Here is a 7,209-nt window from a genome sequence, read left to right as displayed (position 1 = left end):
ACCGTATTTTTGTTACATTCGGTGGTACCCTATTTTTTTGTCACATTTGACAGTTCTATCATCACATTGGGCAATACAAATATCACATATAACCATATTATTGACATATGTATTAGTATCATAAATAATATGATGCGGTGAATGACCACTTGAGAAGAAGCATTCCAGACATAATCTATCTCTTGTATTTCTTGATGAAGTTGTTTTATAAACTCTAAGGATTCTTATATATGAAAGTGTGATAGCCATTAGAAATGGTGGCCTTAGTCAAACTTTGATTAGTTTAAAATTTTTTATCAAAATAATTGTCCTTCATTGTTTATCATTTCGACAATAATGATAAGTGTCAGTCCTTGGGGTCACAAGAGATAGCAAGGTTGAAATGCCACTACTTTGAACGGTGTCACATAAAGCACCACAACAAATTTAATTTTCCAATTATTCACAAATCTAATTATCAACTACATTGCATGTGTGCACACAACACATACGTTTGTGATCATGAATGATAAAAATTCAATCTCCCTTTCACAAAAAAGAAAATTCACTAAATTGCAGCATTTTCCAGAAAATGCAATCATCAATTTATACAAATCATTGTCATTTGAGTGACCGAAAATAATCATGTAGTAAAATTTTTCTAGCATTTTCTATAATTTTGGAACGTTGTTCATTTTCTTTTGAAAGCACTAGATTTGATGCCAACTTGCATCGCAAACGTTTCGATCAATTCTCCTACAAAAAGTAGACACTATTGATAAAGAAGCAATTTTAGCATATTATGTGAAAACTGTAAAATTTACTTCCAATAAGACTACAACAAAAGTGGGCTATGGTAACAAAATCTAGTGAGGAAAACTAAATTCGTCACTAAATAATAAAATTCGATGAGGAAAACAAAAATTTGTCACCAATTTTGATAAAATATTGTACTACGGTGACGAAATTAGTATTTCGTCACTAAAGATATTCATATTGGTCACAAAATAGGTTTTTCATCACTATAGCTCATGAAATTAAAAGGCGTCATTAGGCTGTTTTTTGGCGCGGGTTGTATTGTTATGTATGGTGACGAACAATTTCGTCACCAAAGGTGATATCTATGGTGACTAAAGGTTTGCATCACCAAATACAGATAAAAGGTAACGAAATACTAATTTTGTCACCCAATATATAAGATTTAGATTTCATTGGTGACGAATAGGGGTGGCAAATGGGCGGGTTGGGTCATAAATGGGTGTGCAATTATCCATTTATCCATTTATGACCCATTTATATATAAATTAATTATCTATTATCCGCCTAACCCATTTAATTAGTAACCCGTCCATTTAACCCAATATGACCCAAATAAATAAATAACTTGTTAAAAACTTAAAAAAAAATAAAAATAAAAAAGTTCCTGTGCTTCCACTCCCCTCAAAACTCTCTGAAACTCACCACGTTCCTCTTCCTAATCCTATCGAAATCAACAATCCATCCCCATCCTCCACCTCTGCCACAATCGCATTCCTTATTGCTGACAAATCGATCTAAAGCCACGACCTCGGAGTCCACTTTTCTAGAACCTTCTTGCTGAAATCTGGCGACGAGTATGCCCGCCGGAACTCCGAAAGCTTCGGCTGGAGCCTCTTCATAAAATCAATCTCCGCCGGAGGTAAGTTCTTGAACGAGTTGGCTCGATGGCACATGAGTTGGATATCCGGGTCTGCCTAGTCATGAACCTCTCGCCAACCTTTGGATATGAAGGAGAACACGCTTGAATTCGATGAAGAAGAAGACGATGTCATTGCTCGATTCTCATTGTCCATGGCTAACTCTGAAAAATCTAGGGTTCCTCTTCATTCTTTGAAAATTTTTAGGGCTTGAAAGAATTGAATTCTCTCTCTCTCTCTGTGGGAAAATGTTTAGAAATCTGAGGGAAGTGTTTGTGTGTCCACTTCATCATCTCCACATAGTGAGAAAATCTGAGGTGCTAAACAACTGGCGCTAAATGGGCCATGACACTTATTGTTTGGGAAAGTGTTTGGTTGCTGAGAAAAAATCTGAGGGAGAGTGAGATTTATTTAGGTTTTAGATTTTAGAAGGGTTTAGTTAGGGATGGCAATTTTTGCCCGACCCGTGGATACCCGGTCCAGTCCGATCCTAATGGGCCGGGTTTTACCTGGTTCGATTAAAAATAGGGTCAGGTTTGGGTTTTAAAAAAAAAACCCGAAGCAGGTCCGGGTCTGGGTCGGGTTTTTGTTTAATAGGGTCGGGTCCGGGTTTTTACAAAAACCAGACACAGACCCGGACCCAACCCGACCCACTTAAAACTGAAATTACCAAAAAAAAACCCTAGTATATATATAAACTTATAAACCCTAAATTATTCTCTCATTTCACTCAGCCAACAACCCTAGCCGCCCCTCCCACTCTCATTAACTGTCCTCTCCTCTCCTCTCCCAATCGTAGTCGTCGGCCATGTCTACTTCAGGGAAAGCAGCAGCAGCTTTGGGCGGTCCTTCTTGTTGTCTCCAAACCTGAGCATTATCGTTTATAGTGTGGAGCATCGACGTTGATTTGTTGGAGATTTCACGGATGGGGTTCTTGAAGTCGTCGAAGTTGTTGAAGAAGTGAAAGTCTTTGCCGGAGGGTACACCGCGAGAGGAGGCAGAGAGCTTGGACAGTGAGGAGGCTAGGGTTTGGGCCTTGTCGGCTTCGTCACGGTGGTGGTGATGCTCATTCATCATCTTGAAATTTTGATTTTGATTCTTGGATGGTAGATTTAGATTTGGTTGTTAAGATTTGATGTTCCTTGCATTTGCCTGTTTTAGATTTTGATTTCAAATGTATTTGGTTTCTGTGAATAGTTTGATTTTAGCTAGAATAGGTGCTGATCAAGAGGCAGGTTTCCTTTTGTTTTCCAGTCCGCCTGTGGACTTGCTTAAGACCTTAGAGGATGATTGTAATGGAGTTTATTTCAACGGACTTTGTACTGATTTGGATGTAGTTGTTTAGTTTAATGATATTGTCGTTTTTAACCCAAAAAAAATAGTTTGATTTCAAATGTATTTTGTTTGTGAATAGGAAATTTGAATGGGTTTGGTGGATTTGATTTGAGATTTACTTGGATTTGTTGTTTGTGTTGCTGTGATTATTTTTTCTTAGAAAACAATAATTTTTTTTTTAATTTTATTGAGCCATGGATTGGGCCACTATTTTCAGGGCCCTGGCTGGGCGGGGCCCGTGGAGCTCGCGGGGCCCGACGGGGCGGGTCTGGGTCCCGGGAAAAAAATCCGTTTAATAAACAGGCCGGGTCCGGGCCGCGGATCCTAACCTGCGGGTCGGGTCTGGGTATGTAAAAACCCGGCTCGAACCCGACCAGTTGCCATCCCTAGGTTTAGAGTGTTTATTTAATTTTAAATTTTAAATGGGTTGAGTGGGTATTAGTGGATTTGTCTATTTAGACCCATCTAATTAATTAACCAAATGAGTCTTTATCCATTTAACCCAAATACTCAAATGGGTTGGGTTAAGATTTATCCAAATAAGTGGGTAATGGGCGGGTTCATGGATATGGATAAAAATTGTCACCCCTAATGACGAAATAAGTTTTCGTCACTATTGATAAAAAAATTAGGTTTCATTAGTGACGAAATAAGGTTTCATCATTGCTAGTAAAAAAATTAGGGCGCGCGTTATGTATTTTGGGCACCAGAGTGCTTAATTTCTTTTATTTTATTTTTTTGAGTAAATAAAACTCATTTACCCATTTATTTCCCATTTAACTAATTACTTTTGATTATAAAAAAAAAAAAAAGAAGTAATTACTTCTAACCCATACCTAACCCAACCCAATTTTTATGGGTAAACCCCAACCCACCCAATTACCCAATAATCAAAATGATCAAAATGCCCCCTAAAACTTAAAAATGACCAAAGTACTCCTTTAATCCTTTAAATTTATCAAAATATCCCTTAAACCTAAAAAAGGACAAAAATGCCAAAAAAGTTTCATCACAAGAACATTCAGTGACGGGGCTTAGGTGACAAATGTGGTTTTGTCACCATATGTCTTCAGTGACAAAATAAGGACATATTGTGATGAAAAGTTCCATCACTATAGCCCACTTTTGTTGTAGTTAAATATAATACCTAAAATATGAAAACAGCTAAAATTTAAAATTTTTAAAGATGGTAGAGCTACCAGATTACTTGGAAACCATAGATTTTCTTGTGATGAGATTTCTTCTTCTTGTTCTGCAAATTGATTTGGCTTTTTTGTTGCAACTTATTCTCTAAAATTATGAACAGATAAAGAAGTTATTAACTGTTAGTGCATAAAAAACTTGACTAAACCAACCATGCACATGCAGAGAGCTTTCTAAACTTGTACTAGATGTATTGTATAAATGACAACTCCCCTTGTGTGAACCAACTAGTGCACCCTTTAGAAACCAACAAATTTCTTGAGCCAATTGAAGAATTGTATTTTATATAACTTGAACTTTTGTCTTTGATATTGAAAGCTCAATTAGTGTGAAAACACTAATGCTTGTTTAGACCCTCAATTTTAAATTACGGCTTAATAGCTTTTACTCTAACTTATCTAAGTGCAAAAAAAGAATAAAGCACACGTAATAAACTGGTAGCATAACTCTAAGTCATAAGCAAGTACAATATGCAATAAATGTAAAGCTTAAAGAGTAGGGAAGAGAGATGCAAACGCAAGATAACACTGAGACGTGTTATCAAAGAGGAAATTGAAATACTCGACGAAAAACTACTCCGCGGCCCTCCAAGCCAAAATTGATCCACTAGTGAATAAATTGAAGTACACGAATATCAAAAAGACCCTCCAAGCCTAATCTACCCAATGTACTTGAGCCCTCCAAGCTCTTGTTACCAACGGATTTCTCGAAATCTTGTCTTAACTAGTTATCCAGATTTCGCAATTCTGCCCAATTGCATCTGCCACTCAATGGCTTCTTCTAATGCTTCCCAAAGGCACCAAAACTTCTCTTAACACTCAGAATGAGTGAGGTAAGTGTTTGGACTAAGAACCTCTCAAGTATGTGTAGATGGAGAGGTGGGAATATATGGAAACTTTAGAGAAATGATGTAAAGGATTGTGGGTAAAACAATCTCTAACTCTCAAGTGTTTGGCTAAGGTTTCTCTCTCAAAGTTTCTTCAGAAAATACTCCTTCTTCTTCTTACATTTCGTGGGTAATGAGAGTCTATATAGTGTTGGTAAAGAATAGGAAAAGTCACACTCCAAAAAGCAACAGGTAGTGGATTTTGCGAGTCACTCGCGACTTGGCCTGAGTCGTGAGTTATTCGCGAAAACTAGCCTATCAATGACTTCAAATTCCAAAATGTGCTTCTCATGTGGCTTGTTTTGTGGGTCAGCAATCGTGAGTCAGTCGCGAGTCAAGTCACGAAAACCCCTTCATCACAGATTCTTCACCAAACTCTCACACACAAACCTTTATATTAAATCCCACAAAAATACAGGGAAATAATTGAACAAAATTATAATCAAATTTGACACGGAATTAAAGCCAACAAAACACAAAGTTGTAAATTACAACTTTACAATCTCCTATTTTGGCTATTCCATGACAAAACCCCTAAATAGACTCTAGACTTAAATCTAAAATCTGTGAAGCACTTGAACCATATACATCTGTATCCTAAAACACTTGCACATAACAAATAACTTCATTAAACACAAGACAAGTAGAACACAAGGCATGTATAAAGAACAAGTAAAGTGCAATCAAGAAAAACAAAAGATATGAGAGCATATAACATAATTTGATCAAACATGAACAGTCATTAAGAAATGACCACCATGAACATTAAACTAGTAAATGGTCATCCAGACATGCAAACAATTACGAGTAGTGCAAAAATTAATTGCATGTCCAACAAGCACATGATGCATTAAAGAAACTGAGGGAAGAAGCAATAGATAACTAAACACATCAGGAAACAGCTATAAAAACCAAGGTACATATAGTACTAATGAAAATTGAGTTTTAAACTAAAGTAAACTAGAGTACTGAAAGCTTTAAAATAAAGCACTGTAAATAAAGCATAAAGCAACTAAGTAAACTATAAGAATAGTAAACATAGTCTCAAAATTTTGCTTCCCCTCAAGTTGTACTCCCCCTCAACGAACTACTACTCCCCCTTTTTGACCGAAATGGCCAAAGGTGCTAGTCCATGCTCGCCAAGTCTCTAATCTGAGTGGAAAGAGCATTAATTTGCTCTTGAAAATATGTCATCTATATGGTGGTGTACACACAATGATTGTCCAACGTCTATTGCATAGCCTCCTGTGAATGCTGGAAATAGTCGAATCTGTCAACAAGCATGTCAATATGATCGGGAGCATGAGGAGGTGTATATGGCTGTCCTTGAGGCTAAGCTGTGGCTGCTGCTGAGGCTAAGTGGGTGAGGCTTCCATGTCTTCAGGATCAAGGGTGAAGTTATTAATATCTTCATCAGTGTTACCACCCTCAGGATAGTGTTCTCACCTTCTGCTCCCTCTTCTTCTTCTCTAGAACCATGGAGATGAGCTTTGCTCCTTGTCATTGTTTGAGCAGAGATCTGGTCTTCCCTCTTCATCACTGGCAAACCGTGGGGAATCTAGACCCTTTCATGTTGCATGATGGACATGATCAATCCCGGGAAAGGTAAAGTCATTTGGGGCATCCTCTTGCTTACACACTCTACAAGCAAATGGTAGATGTAAGCACAAATGTCTATATCCTTCTTCAGGAATAGAGCTCAAGGAAGGGAGAGGTACGCAGATTCCTCACTTAGAAGAGGTTGAAAATCATGATTTATTCCAGTGCTCTCATATCATGAGAGAAGTTGGTGGTGAGGAAGCATTTCTTCAACTGTTCTGTCTTAAGAACCGGTGCTATAACTGAAATAGCTAGTGATTTCCTCTTATCATATGGAAGAGAAGACTTTGGGATCACTGGCCTGATTTGAAGGAAGTTCTAAATTGACAAAATAGACACTGTAAACCTCTTCCCTCTAACCCAACAGTTTAGGTGATCTCCCTCCACAACCGAATTTGAGAAAAACTCCCAAACCGAAACATGGTGCACATCCACTGAGCCTGAAAGGAGTGGAGCCCATGTACGATCTCTGAACACATCGGTGATGAAGGTTCTTTTAAGAGATGGAAGATCTGCCTCTCTACAATAACA

Source organism: Quercus lobata, chromosome 10 (assembly GCF_001633185.2).
Source record: "Quercus lobata isolate SW786 chromosome 10, ValleyOak3.0 Primary Assembly, whole genome shotgun sequence".
NCBI lineage: Eukaryota > Viridiplantae > Streptophyta > Magnoliopsida > Fagales > Fagaceae > Quercus > Quercus lobata.
This window is presented reverse-complemented; position numbering follows the sequence as displayed.